This window comes from Triplophysa dalaica, chromosome 4 (assembly GCF_015846415.1).
Source record: "Triplophysa dalaica isolate WHDGS20190420 chromosome 4, ASM1584641v1, whole genome shotgun sequence".
Taxonomy (NCBI): Eukaryota; Metazoa; Chordata; class Actinopteri; order Cypriniformes; family Nemacheilidae; genus Triplophysa; species Triplophysa dalaica.
In genome coordinates, this window is record NC_079545.1 from 7,615,001 (window position 1) to 7,633,442 (window position 18,442).

Here is an 18,442-nt window from a genome sequence, read left to right on the forward strand (position 1 = left end):
GCGCTGGTGCATACACGTTGCCACCATAACAAAAGTATGCTAATAATTGCCCAAAATGGACTTTATCTCAGCATTAAGAGAGCGGGGTGTCCCAGAGGACAACCTTAGACGAATGGAGGAAGATAAGGCAAGTTACTTGCTATTTTAATATGTTTACTATTCCTGCTTTTGGTTATTGAACGTACGGTTTAATAAAACCGAAAGACGAATTTTAGTGTTATTGATTATTGCAGGTAAGATTAGATTTAAATTCATGACTGTCAGTTATTTGTAAAGTAATATCTGATGTAGGGCTAGCTGTTTAAGACCATTGAATGAAATGCTTGGACATGCCCATATTTGTATCAGTAAAGGGTATGTAATGAAAGGACTAATGTTAAGATCATGCGAATGAATGCCTTCGTATCGTTCAAGCTGGCGTAGGAGTTACAAACTTATGAATGTCAAAGATTTTTTTAAATGCACAGTTTGTGTTTTTTATACTGCTGGTCCGTAGTATCACCACAGCAAAAAGACGGCGCAGACGGCACAAAGCAGAGTCAGTGCCCGCAGAAGCAGTCTCAGGCTTTACCTGTAGTAACTGCAATAGACTTTGCAGCTCTCGTATTGGACTGTTTAGCCAACGCAGGCACTGCAGTTCCACAATTGACTGACCCAGGCCCAGATACTCCATTGACTCCCGAGACAGAAGGATGCTGATATATATATATATATATATATATATGATGCGATGTGAGATGGTGGTCTAGTGGGTTAAACCACTGAACTGGAAAATCAAAGGTTGCTGGTTCGATCCCAGCAGCCACCACCAGTGTGTCCTTGAGCAAGACACTTTACTCCATGTTGCTCCAGGGGGATTGTCCCTGTAATAAGTGCACTGTAAGTCGCTTTGGATAAAAGCGTCTGCCAAATGACTAAATTAATTAAATTAAATATATATATATACATTTGTAACTAACATATGACTCTGCCCGTTAAAGCCTTGCTACAGTCATTTTTGTAGTTTACTGTTTTTGACACAAAATCATTCTACACAATGTAAAGAACATTCTTTGAAAATATGCCTTTGATATATTTGTCAAAGATTGAGATCATACTAAAACTAATTATTAAAATCAAATTTTGATGCAGTTCCTCTGAAGTTCCTCTGTTCATGGTTATATAGGGGTTTTCCAATTGTATACGTTTTCTCACAGTAGTAATGTGCACTAGTTAACAGTAAACAGGTTCCATGTTATTGTAGCAAAAAGCTGCACTTAAATTGTTTTATTAGCAGCAAATGATTAATATTAATGTACACTGTTGTGTACGAAATTAACAAACATTTAAAGTAATGTTTTTGTTTAAACATTGTATTGGGTTCATGAAGTTATGAGTATTTTTTATGGGGTCAAAACAATTTTAGATTGTTTGCCAGAATTGACCAAGACAATTGAATCTTTTATTGTTTTGCTATCATATGTGTTTTTTTTTTCATTTATGCACAATTGCATTTGTTGCACTTTAACTTTTATAATACATTTGCACGTGAATTGTTTTATTTGCATCAACTTATTCATATTTTTCTAAACAATTGTGTCCTCAATGTTCATTTTCTAAAAAGTGACAGTGACGTTTTTTTTCTCACAAAGTTGTATTAAAAGAAACTTTATTGCTATAAAGAATAGTTTTTGCAGCTGTGCTATACTGTTTCTCATTCAGTAGTAAAGTATGTGTCCATACAACAGGTAATATTTTTTCCCATTAATACACTCAACAGCTCTCAATAATCTGTTATTTAAGGCATTAATTTGCACCTGAATTGATTATCTTTCTTCTCAAATGTATATTTTTGTACAAAATTGTATGAACGTTTAAATTAAAGTTCTTAAATTTACGTTTTTTTGTAATTATTCTGCAACTGCTTTTATTAGCTCTCAGAATTTTCAAAAAAGCCAAACTTAATATTACAAAGTTACATTCTTAATAAATAAAATGAAAATAAAATGTATCAAATCTTACAACATTCCATTCCATATACATTTTATTTAATCTAAATACCTCAAAGTTCCCTAACTAGAGGTCGAATGTTTATGTAGAGTCTTAATGCCTCAGTGTCTGTTGCACTTGGCTGTAAATTATTTTCCCCCATAACAAGAACACAGAGGTCATATAAATCGCGATCACAGGGTAAGTCTGATTTCCACAGGCAGATATTTTCATGGACAATCACATTCAATCTTTCAGCATCTACAGGATTCAAGTAGCCTTTTGTTTGAAAAAGTTCTGGTAAATTGTACATGAGGAAGGGTTTCCCATGTTGTATGTCTCGACCACTGCTACGTCAGATTCGGTGGTTATTCCACATGTTTACAACGGTGTCCAGTTCTTCCTGAAAACAAAGCATATAAGGCATTTATACAGGAGAACATCCAGTGAATTGGCAGTGTTTACTGGAGCAGTAGAAGTGGAATGTTAATCGCAAATATCTGGCATATTAAAAGTCTGAGTGTTGCTTTCCCCCTCATTTGTAATATTTTTAATATACACACAAATAAAGTTGGAAATAAAATAGTGTTCCTGTAGTTTTATGATGAGTTTAATGTTCATGTGAACAAGGTGCGATATCATGAATCACACTACCGTGTTTTGGATGTGGTCACGCATTTCAGCACCACATATAACGAACAGCACCTAATCAAATTGCGAATGGATGGGAGATTAATTTACTTAAAAATTTTAGATGTTAAAGTGTTTTAGATAAATATTCAATGATTAAGATAGTTTAATAGCAGCCTAAATAACTTGAGTTACGTGAATTAATGCGAGAAAACAGAATTGTATTAGGCCTTTATCAGTTGCATCGCCTGAAAAATCACCAGCTGACTGCAGTTCTTTGAATACATCCATCCAGTAACCTGCATTTTGTCATCTGTAGATACCCCACCAACTTTCTATTCTCTGGTTTGCTTGGCTTGTTCCTTGAAAGACACACGTTACATGTACAGTTCCCGTAGAGTCTTCACGAAGAAACTCCTGTAGCCTGTTTACGTGGACATTTTCTGTTCCAAAATCGGATCTGATTATTCGACAACAACCCAACAGCGCGGAAATAATACCCAGCAATTACTCTGGGATTGTTGTTGGTGAAATAAGCTTGCATCCAGATGATGTGCCTCAAGAAACCATCAATGCAGCCGTTAACCGCTATGCAATACGGCTTTAGTTTGTCGTAAGAATCCATGTGCCATAGATAGTTAGGGCCTGGCACTCCATAACGCCGCCTCCGCAACCTTCTCCCTCTTCTTTCCGCCACACCTAATGGATCCAGACTTAACTGTATCTCTCTGACCATTGCTCTGGTCAGCCGCAAACCACTCAAACAGCATCTTTCATGCATCATTCGGTACCCATGCAGACGTCCCGGCCCCTCAAGTTGGCTGGCAATGAAATTAACTACACACTCAGGGTCACTATATTGTCTTCGACGAAAAAGTTGCAGCCCTGACAGCCTCCTTATCAAGTGTCGGACACTTATGTTTAAGTTGTCAATCACTGACAGACATAGAGCTATTTCAGTTTGGGTGAGTCCCTGAGCAAAGTTAAAGCGAACGCGATCATCCGTGATGCTGCGAAGATGCTGAACATGCGATAGAACATACAGAAAAAAATAAGTAGTGATCACGGGGAAAGAGTGTTTATGTCGAGATCACGAGAACACCACTTTTGTTGTGTCTAGATCACGAGAAAATTAAGTCGTGATCACGATAAAACAACTTTTGATAGGGCGAGAAAATTAAATCGTAATAACGAGAAAACAACGTTTGTTATGTCGAGATCACAAGAAAATTAAGTCGTGATCACGAGAAAACAAATGGCTATTATGTGTTCACGAGAAAATTATGTCGTGATCACGAGAAAACAAGATCGAAAAAATATTATATCGCATGGCCTCTTAGAACTTCCGTATGCATCAGAGTATAAAGTCCGAAAAAAAAATCATAAAATTGAATTATTTAAGTTATGTGTTTATAAAACTATAAACGCTATAAATTATTTTGTAATTAATTATATAGATATTTAAAATATATGCAGTATTTTTATACTATAATATTTAAAATATTTGTTCATCATGACTTTATTTGTTATTTTAACATGTCCACGGTATTTTCCCCAAATTGTTTTATGTATATATATTTAATCACATTGCTAATTTTGAAGACAGCATAAAACCTATTTTTTGTCCCTTCTCAGTATGTTCCTTAAAAAATCTACCTTTATTTGGTTTTCGGAAAACTGACTTTGCCTTGTATCATCTTTATTTGCAACAGTTGCTGATGTAGTCATATTAATGGAGACTCTTTTAATTCTAGAAAATACTACATTGGTCATAATTTTGGAAAAAAATGTGTAATGCTTTTCAGTACACTACACGATGAATGGTAATTTATTTGCAGCAGAGGATGAAGGTCTACTGGGACCGAGGTAGAGGTTTAAAATGTTAGGCCCAGTCAAACATAATAATCTTGAAACCTTTATATAAAGTTGAAAGAAAAAGTATGTGAACCCTTTGGGCTTACTAGGATTTCTTCATAAATTGGTCATAAAATGTGTTCTGATCTTCATCTAAGTCACAACAATAGAGAAACACAGTCTGCTTAAACTAATACCGCACAAACATTATACGTTTTCATGTTTTTATTTAACACAACATGTAAACGTTCATAGTGCAGGGTGGAAAAAGTATGTGAACCTTTGGGTTTAATAACTGGTTGACCCTCCTTTGGCAGCAATAACCTCAACCAAACGTTTCCTATAGTTGCAGATCAGACCTGCACAACTGTCAGGAGAAATTTTGGACCATTCCTCTTTACAAAAGTGTTTCAGTTCAGCAATATTCTTGGGATGTCTGGTGTGAATCGCTCTCTTGAGGTCATGCCACAGCATCTCAATCGGGTTGAGGTCAGGACTCTGACTGGGCCACTCCAGAAGGCGTATTTTCTTCTGTTGAAGCCATTCTGTTGTTGATTTACTTCTATGCTTTGGGTCGTTGTCCTGTTGCATCGTCCATCCTCTGTTAAGCTTCAGTTGGCGGACAGATGGTCTTAAATTTTCCTGCAAAATGTCTTGATAAACTTTGGAATTCATTTTTCCATCTATGACAGTAATCCGTCCAGGGCCTGAGGCAGCAAAGCAGCCCCAAACCATGATTCCCCCTCCACCATATTTCACAGTTGGGATGAGGTTTTGATGTTGGTGAGCTGTGCCTTTTGTTCTCCACACATAGCGTTGTGTGTTCTTTCCAAACAACTCAATTTTGGTTTCATCTGTCCACAGAATGTTTTGCCAGTAGTGCTGTGGAACATCCAGGTGCACTTTTTTGCAAACTTCAAACGTGCTGCAATGTTTTTTTTGGACAGCAGTGGCTTCCTCCGTGGTGTCCTCCCATGAAGTCCATTCTTGTTTAATGTTTTCCTTATTGTAGATTTGTCAACAAAAATGTTAGCATGTGCCAGAGATTTCTGTAAGTGTTTAGCTGACACTCTAGGATTCTTCTTCACCTCATTGAGCATTCTGCGCTGTGCTCTTGCAGTCATCTTTACAGGACGACCACGCCTAGGGAGTGTAGCAACAGTTCTGAACTTTCTCCATTTGTAGACAATCTGTCTTACCGTGGACACGTGGACATCAAGGCTTTTAGATATACTTTTGTAGCCCTTTCCAGCTTTATGTAAGTCAACAATTCTTGATCGTAGGTCTTCTGAGAGCTCTTTTGTGCGAGGCATGGTTCACATCAGACAACGCTTCTTCAGAACAGCAAACTCAAAACTGGTGTGTGTTTTTTATTGGACAGGCCAGCTTTAAGCATCACATCCAATCTCATCACATTGATTGAACCCCAGGTTGGCAGACTCCTGGCTCCAATTAGCTCTTGGAGAAGTCATTAGCCTAGGGTTTCACATACTTTTTCCACCCTGCACTATGAATGTTTACATGTTGTGTTCAATAAAAACATGAAAACGTATAATGTTTGTGTGGTATTAGTTTGAGCAGACTGTGTTTCTCTATTGTTGTGACTTAGATGAAGATCAGAACACATTTTATGACCAATTTATGAAGAAATCCAAGTAAGCCCAAAGGTTCACATACTTTTTTTTCAAATACACATACAAATAGGTTCTTTTTACTTTGTTTGCTAAAAGGCCATGGTTTTCCAAAGATTAAAAGAGGTGGAAATGGTTTATCCTGAAACACTATCTTAGAGAAATACAATACAATACAATACAATACTTAACTGTAGGGGGAGGATGAGGGACAGTAAGACATTCATAAGTAAAACAGTCAATTTGAAAATCTTAATTAATTTTTTTTTGTATTTTTGTTATGTAAATGGATATAAAATTATAATAAGAATTTAAAAATGTGAACAGTATGCCTAGGTGATCCCATTAGGGATAACCTTATAAAGCCTTGGAAACCTGCCAGCCTGGGAGTTGGAGTTAAAATAACTCCTGCAATGGAGTTAAAATACTTCACCTTTAGCATCATTTATTGTTAATAAAACAATTAGTTGTGATTGCTGAATTGCGATTGGTGAGATTGGAAATGTAATTGCAATATTGCTGTAAATGTATAATACATTATACACTATTTATACATTATATATATATATATATATATATATATATATATTATATTTTTTTATTAACTTTATTTTTTAACCTTTTAAAATGAAATAATATTTAAATAAAATAATGTAAGCTGTTATTGTTAAACTTTATGTATTTATATTAAATATTGAATATGCTTTGAATTATTTTAGTAAAAAAATCTCCAAATATCACTGGATGAATATACACACCTTACAATTTCCAACAGTTATTAGTGAAGTATTTTAACTTCAGAGGAATGCATATCTGTTCACTTATTGGGCAATATTTTATGCATTGGGTCAAAGATAGTTCTGGCCTAATGGTTAGAGAGACGGAGTTAGAACTCAAAGGTTGCAAGTTCTTTTCCCAGGTTGGCAGGTTTCCAAGGCAGGTTTCCAAAGCTTTATTAGGGGACCCCCAATGGGATCACTATGGCAAATTGTTCACATACTTAAATTCTTAAGACTATTTTAAATTACACTGATTAAACATTTTAAACTTCTACCTGTCACAGCAGACCTTCATCCTCTGCTGCAAATTAATTATCATACATTGTGATTATGGCCAATGTAGTAGTTTCTAGAACTAAAAGAGTCTCCATTAATATGACAACATCAGCAATGCAAAGTCATTTTAAAAAAAAAACAAATAAAGGAGATTCTTTAAGGAACATACAGAGAAGGAACAAAATAGAGGTTTTATACTGCCTTCCAAATTACCAATGTGATCAAATACATATACACAACACAATTGAATAAATTAAATAATTAACACAATTAAATTCTTATTTTTATTTCGGACTTTATACTCCGATGCAGATTTAAGTCTTTTGTAAAAAAACGTCTGATTTACAATGTTGTTTTACAGTCAAAAACTTTAAGCTTCCCGGCCATTTCCATGGTGACTCGTGAAATCTGTGATCCATTGACACTGTCTTCATGTGTTTCTATGAGCGCGCGTTAACTCTGGGTATCTTTCAGGAGGTTGGTTAAACTAACTTTTCAAACGTGTTTTGGAACCAACATACCCCGAGGAAGTAAGGTTTGGGTTAATCAACCGAGAGTTCAGGGTTTAGCTGACGGTAAATTAACCCAGCTTTCTGGAATACATCCCTGCTCTTATTTTTGGAATGTTTTTACTGTTCTGACTTGACTTCCCAGTTGTCAACTAGACTGACTCTATCCTGGTCTCTCGGCCTAGCTGGAGTTGACTTTGGAGATATTCTGGATGGCAGTCCTGATGTTCAGCAACATTAACATCAATGAAGGAAACACCACCTAGGTCGCTGAATTTCACTGTGCCTTCATTTGTGGGCTGATGCCATTTGCCTGAGATTAGGTAAGAGGTAACGGAGTGAATTCATAATAATAGGCAGTGGCAAACTTTGTTTTGAAAAAGGTGGGGACAAAGGGGGTTGGGAAACAACATTTTAATATCAAATATATATACAGTATATAATAACTAGGTTGGCTCTTAAGCTGCGACTTTCGATTCCAACTCTCTGGGTTAATAAACGGCGCAATTGATTGTGGTATATTACACTTAAAATGTTTTCCGATGTTTTCTGTTTTATTGGGGCAATTATGCGCGGATGTCTCCGAGGACTGCGAAGGGGGGCAGTCGCGCTGGTCGGAGAAATTGAGCCGGGACAACTGGGATTAATCTCCCGCGTGGGAATTCCAAAAGAGATTCTCACAGATCAAGGCACGCCGTTCATGTCACGGACACTCCACGAACTGTACGGATTATTGGGCATTAAGGCGATTCAGACCAGCGTCAACCACCCACAAACGGACGGGCAGGTCGAACGTTTTAACCTCACATTGAAAACCAAGATTCCAAAGTTCGTCCACGAAGGGATGAATTGCGAATTGGGATGAATGGCTGGAAACCCTGTTATTTGAGGTATGCGAGGTCCCCCAAGCCCCCACAGGGTTTTTCCCCTTTGAGCTGCTCTATGGTCATCTATGTCCTGGACCTGAGAGCAAAACTCCACACTTAGGGGGGGGGCTCTCAATGGAGAATTTGTTACAGGCCCAGGACAGACAAAGCCGGCAATATAACAGGGGTGCCAGCTTACGCAAATTTTCACCGGGAGAGAAAGTTATTGTATTACTCCAAACATCATGCTCTAAATTACTCTCAAAGTGGCAAGGACCCTTCGAGGTCACACGGCGAAGAGGTGATTTGATCGGACAGGAGCGGGGCACATGAAATATATCACCTCAATCTCCTCAAGACATGGAATGAGGCAAACACTGTGATGCTGGCAATGGCAGTGACAAGAGAGGATGATCTCGGGCCAGAAGTGGGCACCAAAAGTGAATCTCTCGCTCTGGCCCCAGGGGAAGATCATCTCTCGCCCTCCCAGATCATTGATGTTGCCAATTTACAAGCAGAATTTGCGGATTTGTTCTCGTCCCTCCCCAGCCGCACTAACCTCATCGAGCACCATATTGAGGCTAATAGTATAGGTTACCTGAACATTAAGAAATAGTTGTTCAGAAAGAATTAAGGCCTGGGACGCAGATGGCCGTGGCTGACTTTCTCTCCAGGAGGGGGGGGGGGCTACAGGCCGGATGGTTCCCCGGCTCGAGTCAGGAGGTCAGGGTATGTGGCAAGGGGGGCGTGGTTCAGCGAGGTCTGCGCTGAGAGGGCGATGCGGGAGAAGAACGATAAATAGGTCAAGTGCACCTGTGTCTCTTTCCAGTAATTGGTGAGGAGACTGTTTAAAAGGCAGCGTGAGTGAGAGAGCAAACCAAACAAGAGAGATCGGCTGGGAAGACGACTTGACGTTGCATCTGGGAGGAAATATTGAAAGCTGACGCTGAACTTTAATTCTAAGTTATAATCGAGTGAATGCGCAGTGGCGCTATCTTATTGTCTTATGATTTATTGAAAAAGGATTATCCGTTCCCAGCCACGCCGACCCTGTCTTCTTTCTTCCTCTTCATTGAACCCTGTGACAGTGTTTGAAGGATTTATTTTCCACAATACGTTTTAGGAATTCCATCTCCTACCCTGAGTGGTCTGTCTTGCTCATAGTTATTGAGACAGAGCTTTTAACAATCATAAAAATCTGATGACGCCACCCCAGAAATTAAAACAAGGGAAAATATTCACAACCATGTATATAAGACACCCAAGTTCCATCCCCCAAAAGGAAATGACACGTGGGTTCAATATAAAATACAAATCTTTATTAATACAAAATCTTTACATTAAAATTGTCATTTACTCGACGCTTTTATCCAAAGCGACTTACCAAGTCATTGCTTTGCAAGTCACAAGTAAGTCTCAAGTCTTTGGATGCAAGTCTCAATCAAGTCCCGGGGCAAGATAGATAAGTCCAGGTCAAGTCCTGAGTCAAGACAATCAAGTCCAAGTCGAGTCCAAGTCCTCCTCAACTTTAAACTTCACGTCTTTAACCAGTCATAAGTTCTCTTTCCCCAAATCAGTTTCACTGTATTGAATACAATGTCTAAACGTAAATGTCTAAATGTCTAAATGAATAGTATAGTAGATTTATGTTCATTTCTGTCAGAAAGGCTTCACAATGTTTTAGAGATAACTAATGTAGAAATTTACTTCAAACACCTGATTGAAGATAAGCTTATAGATAATAGCTGTATGGGACACACCAGCTATTCTAACCATTCAAATTTTGGGTCTGACCTCTATAAATGTAATATTAATGTAAAGTATGTAGTTTATATTATAATATTCTGTAGAAATTTGTATTTAGGTATTAATTAAGTTATAAAATTGTTATTCTTTTGTCTTGAATAATATATTCAAGGTTTCAAGTAGGATTTTTTTTTAAATCACAAACACAGCGTAATTTTCATTAAACAATACATTGTGTAAATTAATTTATTTATTGATATAAATTAATTATTAACTTTCCAATAAAATTTAAGTAAATAACACAAATCAAAATATTATCGAACAACATGAAGGTGAATAAAATAATATCAGGATTTTTATTTTGGGATATATTATCATGTTAAATAATGCATTGACTATAAAACATATTTGAACATTGAATTTTTGTAATACCATAGAAGGGTAAGAAAATATTTTCCGGCGTACTAATAACTGGGCAATGTGTCTTAGTCTTAAGAAATGCTTGACTCTTTTCTTCATTATCTATTACCTTTCTTTAACTCTGTGTCCTTCAGTCCGTCTTAAACTTGGAACAGTTTGTTCTCTTTACTCTTCAAAATAAAAACAAACATTGTAAATCAATCTATAAAAACTAAATAAAAACATATCTTTAAATGTCGTTTGGTGCTCCACCTGAGTTATGTGTGTGGTATAACGTTACACAATTTCAAAATTGTTACACTAACGTTACATTGTACAATTATACTTAATGTTAGGTTTTTATTTCTTTTAGCTAGTAACAGGGAAAAATATAGAGCTTGTATTCGAGAAATGTGCTATGACTGTCTAAGAAAAATATAATGTTGTATGCTTCGGATTAGCTCGTTTGAGAGAGCAATTATCTTAGATATTGTGTAGGCCTACTTGGAATGCATTTAGGCAGGCTAGCAAACAAACTGAAATCACCACAAAAATACCTTCTATGAGCTTCTAAATGACATGTTTCATAAAACAGATTTTGAGTTTGCAGCCTCTCGCTCCGTCTGACCTGACGTTCCTCAATTCATGAAACAACTGACCACCTTGTGCTTGCGAAGGGCTACGACGCATGCACAGAAATTTTGACTTTCTGATATTTATGTTTAAACACTTGTACATCTATTTTGCGTTTTAAGGAAGACCATCATTTGATGCCAGGTTATTAGGGCTATGCACTGCAATGCAGTTCAAGTTGAGTGGATTTACAACATGCAAGCTCACCCATTTCTCCCTACATGAAAATAATGGCTGGGACAGGAGCCTTAGGGAGGCCAGGGAGAATAGTGAGCTTAATTATTTCCTACACAATTGGATGAGATTGAAATGAATAAAACATCTTAAATGTAAGGTTGAAAGGTTTATAATTGCTGCCTACAAAGAAGTTAAAGTATTTTAATAAACCTCTGGAACTGCCGAGACGCCCAGGGGAAGTCGCTGCAGGAAGGAACAGTCCGCTGCACCACGTCGTTCAGATTCCATCAGATTTCTAGATCAGCATAGATCATCATATGGATTATCGGTCGATCGAAGGCTCCGAAGATCAAAAGGTGAATGAATGCAAAACGCCATCTCCCTTCTATACCCGGATATCGGGGGGCGGAGTCCGGCAGGCAAATTTCATTCGCCAATTTCATTGGCCTTGTCAAAACTTGTGAGAAGATTATAGGTTCTCAAGTCAAACCCCACTTGTAGGTTTGACACAACGTCGAGAGACCGACAGAAAGGGAACAGCCGACCGTGATCACAACTTCAATGTTTGGTTTCAAAATAAATAAAGACTTGCCAAGTGACTTGATTTGTCATACAGGAGCAATAATAAAATAGTTGGTTATGCAAAGTTACTAGTTTCATCAAAAGCCAGACCAATACCTGTAGAGAGAAAGAGAGAGGGTTAGTGTTTTTATTTTGTCAGGTATTCACAGAAGAGATGGGTTTTAAGTCGTTTTTTGAATGTTGTAAGAGATGTGGTTGACCGAACTGAGTAAGAAGGAGGAATGCTCCTCCAGGAAGGAGTTGTGAAGGAGAATGAGTGGGAAAGCGAGTTACTGCCATTTTGAGAAAGCAAGACAAGCAACGCTTATATGCTGAACACAGGGTTCTTGATCGGGTGTAGGAGTGTAGGAGGATGTGAAAGTATGCCGCTGCAGATCCAGTGATCGTCCTGTAGGCAAGCATTACTGACTTGAATCTGATACGGGCTTCAACCAGTAGCCAGTGGAGAGAGATGAAGAGGGGTGTGACATGAGCTCTTTTGGGAAGGAAGACTGCTGCTGCATTCTGAACCAGCTGGAGTGGTTTGATAGCCTTTGCAGGAAGACCAGCAAGGAGAGTATTGCAGTATCCCAACCTTGAGATTACCAGGGCCTGGACAAGGATTTGTGCCACATGCTCAGTGAGATAGGGTCTAATCTTTCTAATGTAGAATAAGGCATATCAACATGACCACTTCGTCTTTGCAATGTGATTGTAAAAAGGTTCAGACTTGAGGAAGAAAGGAGGCGGAGGCGGCGTGGCTGGGAAAGCGTAAGAATCTCTTTATTTACTACAATACTTCCGGGTTGTAGACCCGCTCACTCAATAACACAATCTCTTTGGTTGTGACGAATCTTTCCTTTGGATCGGACACTCCTCGACACCTTGTCTCTCTCGGTCCGTCGATGCGCGCTTTCCCAGCCTGGTTTCTCTCTCTCTTCTCTTCTCCTTTGTCGTGCCTTAAATGCGTCTCCTCGCCAATTACTAGAACAAGAAGCAGGTGATTTCACTCTAGCGTTGATCTGCTTACTCACCGTCATACTCCCGACACGCCCCTCTGCCGCAGACCGTGCTAGACCACGCCCCCCTTTCCACATACCCCCACCGCCCGACTCAGGCCGAGGCCCCATCCGGCCTGTAGCCTCGTCCCCCCCCCTCCGGGAGAGAAAGTCGGCCACCGCCATTTGAGTCCCCGGCCTGTGGATCACCTGGAACTTGAATGGTTGCAAAGCAAGGTACCAACGAGTGATCCGCGCTTTGGTGTCCTTCATACGGTGGAGCCATTGGAGGGGCGCGTGGTCCGAACAGAGCGTGAACTCCCTTCCCAGGAGATAATACCGGAGGGTGAGGACCGCCCAGCGGATCGCCAAACACTCCTTCTCTATGGTGCTGTACCTCATCTCCGTCCGTGACAGTTTGCGACTGATGTACAGCACCGGACGATCCTCCCCCTCTATCTCCTGGGACAGGACAGCGCCCACGCCCCTGTCCGAAGCATCAGTCTGCAACAGAAAAGGGAGTGAAAAATCGGGAGCGTGCAATAACGGCCCGCCACACAGAGCAGCCTTCACTTGGGTAAACCCCTGCTGACACTGCTCCGTCCATTGGACGGTATCTGGTTCCCCCTTTTTAGTGAGGTCAGTCAGCGGGCTGGTGAGGTCCGAATAATTGGGCACAAACCGTCTATAATATCCCGCCAGCCACAGGAACTGCCTCACCTCCTTTTTGGTCTTGGGTCTCGGGGCGGTGGCAATAGCTGCTGTCTTATCAATTTGGGGACGCACCTCCCCGAGACCCAAGTGGAAGCCCAGATACCTTACCTCTACTCGCCCAACCGCACACTTCTTCGGGTTAGCCGTCAGCCCCGCCCTCCTCAGCGAACTCAGGACCGCTCTCAAGTGCTGCATATGCCGCTGCCAATCATTACTGTATATGATGATGTCATCGAGATAGGCTGCGGCATATGCCGCGTGAGGTCTGAGGATACGTTCCATGAGACGCTGAAACGTTGCCGGGGCTCCGAATAAGCCGAACGGAAGCGTGACGAATTGGTGTAAACCGAACGGCGTAGTAAAGGCTGTTTTCTCTTTGGATAATGGAGATAGGGGGATCTGCCAATATCCTTATGTCGAATAAAAACGAGCCGTCCCTAGCCGGTCAAGTAATTTGTCAATCCGAGGCATTGGATAGGCGTCGAACTTCGACACCGCATTCACCTTGCGATAGTCCACACAGAACCGGACCGAGCCGTCGGTCTTTGGTACTAAGACTATCGGGCTCGCCCAGTCACTATTGGACTCTTCTATTACCCCCATGTCCAGCATAGCCTCTAATTCATTCTGAACCACAATTTTTTTGTGTTCAGGTAACCTATATGGGCGACTGCGTACTACGGCAGCGGGGTTTTCTCAATATGGTGCTCTATGAGATTCGTGCGGCCGGGCAGGGGTGAAAAAACATCTGAAAACTCTGTTTGCAACTTCGCAACATCCGTGAGCTGGGAGGACGAGAGATGATCTCCGCCTGGTGCCAGAGCGAGGGATTGCACCTTGGTGTTCGTCTCTGGCCCGAGATCATCTACTCTAGTTACTGTCGTCGCCAGCATCACGGTGTTCGCCTCACTCCATTTTTTGAGGAGGTTGAGGTGATAAATTTGATGTGCCCCGCCCCTGTCCGACCGTACTACCTCATAATTGAGATCTCCTATTCGTCGTGTGACCTCAAACGGCCCTTGCCACTTGGCGAGTAGTTTAGACGTGGACGTGGGGAGTAATACAAGCACTTTCTCTCCCGGTGAAAATTTACGTAGTCTGGCTCCCCTGTTATAATGCCGGCTTTGTCTTTCCTGTGCCTGTAACAAATTCTCCATAGAGAGCCGCCCCAGTGTATGGAGTTTTGTTCGCAGGTCCAAGACATACTGAATTTGATTTTTGCTCGCGGAAGGTCCGTCCTCCCAAGCCTCTCTTAGGACGTCTAAAACCCCGCGGACGGCAAATAACAGGGGTTCCAGCCACCTATCCCAATTTTTGGCGTCTTCGTGTACGAATTTCCGGATCATGGATTTTAATGTGCGGTTAAAACGTTCGACCAACCCGTCCGTTTGTGGGTGATAGACGCTGGTCCGAATCGTCTTAATGCCCAATAATCCGTACAATTCGCGGAGTGTCCGTGACATAAACGCCGTGCCTTGATCTGTGAGAATCTCCTTAGGGATCCCCACACGGGAGATTAAATGAAACAGGGCGTCTGCAACACTGGTTGCTGAGATATTGCGTAACGCCACTGCCTCAGGGTATCGGGTTGCATAATCAACGATGACCCATGCAAATCGATGCCCTCGTGCGGATCGCTCTAACGGCCCAATCAGGTCCATACCAATTCTTTCGAAGGGGACCTGAATAAGTGGAAGTGGGCATAATGGCGCCCTAGGAGTGGGCGGTGGGTTTACCAGCTGGCATTCAGGACAAGACGCGCACCACCTACGCACGTTCTCATGAATGCCCGGCCAAAAAAAACGGGTCGTTAGGCGATTTACAGTTGCAGCTTGACCTAGGTGCCCTGCCATCGGATTACAATGAGCCGCCTGGAAAAGCATTTCACGACGGCTTTTGGGTATGACTAATTGGGTTGTATCTTGCTTTGACTGAGTGTCCTGGGTCACTCGATACAACCTGTCCTTCAAAATAGCGAAATACGGGTAGGATAGGATCTGCGCAGGTTGGAGAAGCTGTCCGTCGATTGTACGGACCTGTTCAAACGCATGTTTGAGCGTCTCATCCTGAGACTGTTCCAGAGGAAAATCATCGCCCTGAGAGAGATTTCTCCTGTCCACCGGGCTCCGTTCCTCTGAAACTGTCATCAGAGGTCCCGGTTCAACTTCTCCGACCTGAGCGACCGCTCCTCCCCGCCGCACTTGGTTACGCCCAGAAACATCCGCACATAAATGTCCCATTAATATTGAAAACAATGGCCAATTCGTCCCCAAAATTAGCGGATGTCGGAGGTGCTCATTAACAGCCACCTCTATCCTATGTTTTTGTCCCCGAAATTTTATGGTCAGCGGCACCAAAGGATAGTTTGATTACATCCTGAATCAACCAAAGCCTGATATGTACCCCCCCTTATACTCACAGGTATCTGGTACAACCCGTCCTGACCGAGGGCAGCCTGAGGGTTGTCGGGCACCCGGATCATCATACCGACCTCCATCATAGGACAGCGGTCGACAACATGTCCGGGATCCCCACAACGCCAACAGGCCGGCCCAGGAGTCCCCGCCGCCCCAGCGGCAGGAAGCAGACCCCCGAATTGGCGAGGAGAGGCTGAAGGAAGGGAAGAGGCATGGGCATTGTTGCCCGGACGGTGATAGGATCCCTCAGGGAACCTCGCAGCGCCGTTAGGTCCCGCCTCCTGCGAGAACCGTGTTCGCGGCGCGGGCCGCGGCTAGAAATTCCCCCGTCTCGTACCTAGTCTCGTAGAGAGAGAAGAGACAGTAGGGAGAGAGGGAGAGAGCAATGGTAGGGCTACGCCGGCCCCGGGGCACGCAACCAGCTGGTCCTCCGCCAATTGGATCGCCTGGGCCAGCATCGTCGGGCGGTGACATTGGACCCATTGGGAGGTTTTCCTGGGTAACCTCGCCACAAACTGCTCCAACGTCACCTGGTCGATGATGGTCTCGACGGTGCTGGCGTCGGTCATCAGCCATCTGCGGCAGGCATCCCGGAGCTGGTGAGCAAAGGAAAAAGGCTGTGTCCGATCCCCGAATTCCAGAGACCGGAACCGCTGCCGATGCTGCTCAGGACTCCGACCCACTCGCTCGAGAATAGCCTTTTTGAGGTCCGCATACTTCAGCAGGTTCTCGATGGGGAGTTGCTGGGCGGCCATCTGGGCTTCTCCGGACAGGAGCGGGATGAGACGGGCAGCCCATGCGTCCTGCTGCCAACCTGACAGTTCGGCGGACCTCTCGAACAACTCGAGGAAGGCTTCCGGCTCGTCCTGTGCTCCCATCTTGTGCAGCGGTATCGTCGGGGATCCAGTTGGTAGTGGAATGCCTTGCTCCTGGCCCAACCAGCTCCGGAACGCATCACGGTCCTCCTGTTGGGTTTGTATGAGAGACTGGAACCGTCTCTCTTGGTCTTCTCGAAGTGCCAACAGGGCCTGATGATGTTCCTGATGGAGGCCAGCAAGAGAGCTGATGACCTCCGCGAACGGCGATCCTGAAGGGGGGCTCTGCATGTTGGTGGCGGCGCTTCCTTTCCTCCCGGGTTTCGGCACCACTGTAAAAAGGTTCAGACTTGAGGAAGAAAGGAGGCGGAGTCGGCGTGGCTGGGAAAGCGTAAGAATCTCTTTATTTACTACAATACTTCCGGGTTGTAGACCCGCTCACTCAATAACACAATCTCTTTGGTTGTGACGAATCTTTCCTTTGGATCGGACACTCCTCGACACCTTGTCTCTCTCGGTCCGTCCATGCGCGCTTTCCCAGCCTGGTTTCTCTCTCTCTTCTCTTCTCCTTTTGTCGTTCCTTAAATGCGTCTCCTCGCCAATTACTAGAACAAGAAGCAGGTGATTTCACTCTAGCGTTGATCTGCTTACTCACCGTCATACTCCCGACACGCCCCTCTGCCGCAGACCGTGCTAGACCACGCCCCCCTTTCCACAGTGAATCCAGTCGTCAGGCTGCAGTGGTAGGCATTTGGCAATCCGGTCCATGCCCCAGACTCTGCTAGCCCCCCGATCGCTTCTACACTCACTCTACCCCCACAACCTTCCCAGCACCATGGATTTAAATATATTACACACTGCCGCAGCGGTGGTCCTCCCACAAGAGCCTTTACCTGTATTTAACACCGCCACATTAACCAATCAGGAGTTGCCTCTAGTAGTGACATGATTATGACATAGCAAGCTGAGGCAGAAATCCTAAACAACAATGGAGGACAAAATCATCGTTGCTGTATGTGGATTTCATGCGCGAATGAAGCGAGTAAACTCATAATGTTTAAGCGTCCAACTACACGCAAATAGCCCCCATTATTTGCTCAAGTTGCGTTTGTTGGGAACGCTCAGTAACACTTCTCCTGTTTCATATCTGCCTGACTTCCCCTTCGTTTGGGCAACAATGCCATATTGTGGGCAGTCTCAGTCAGTCCCTTTGTCAGTAATTTGTCTGATTTAATTTAATTTCATATTCCAAATCCATTATTCTGCTATTTCATTGTGTACTTTACTTGAGCATTTTCATTATGACTATATATAAACTATAATGATATTTAATATAATTTTTTTATTATTTCACCATTTGAATTACTCTTTCTCCTCTGTGTTTCTTACATTTTCTTCATTGCAATTAGGATTGTAATTGCTGATACTTACATTTTAATTAAACCATCTTAAAGGTGTTTAGAAAACTT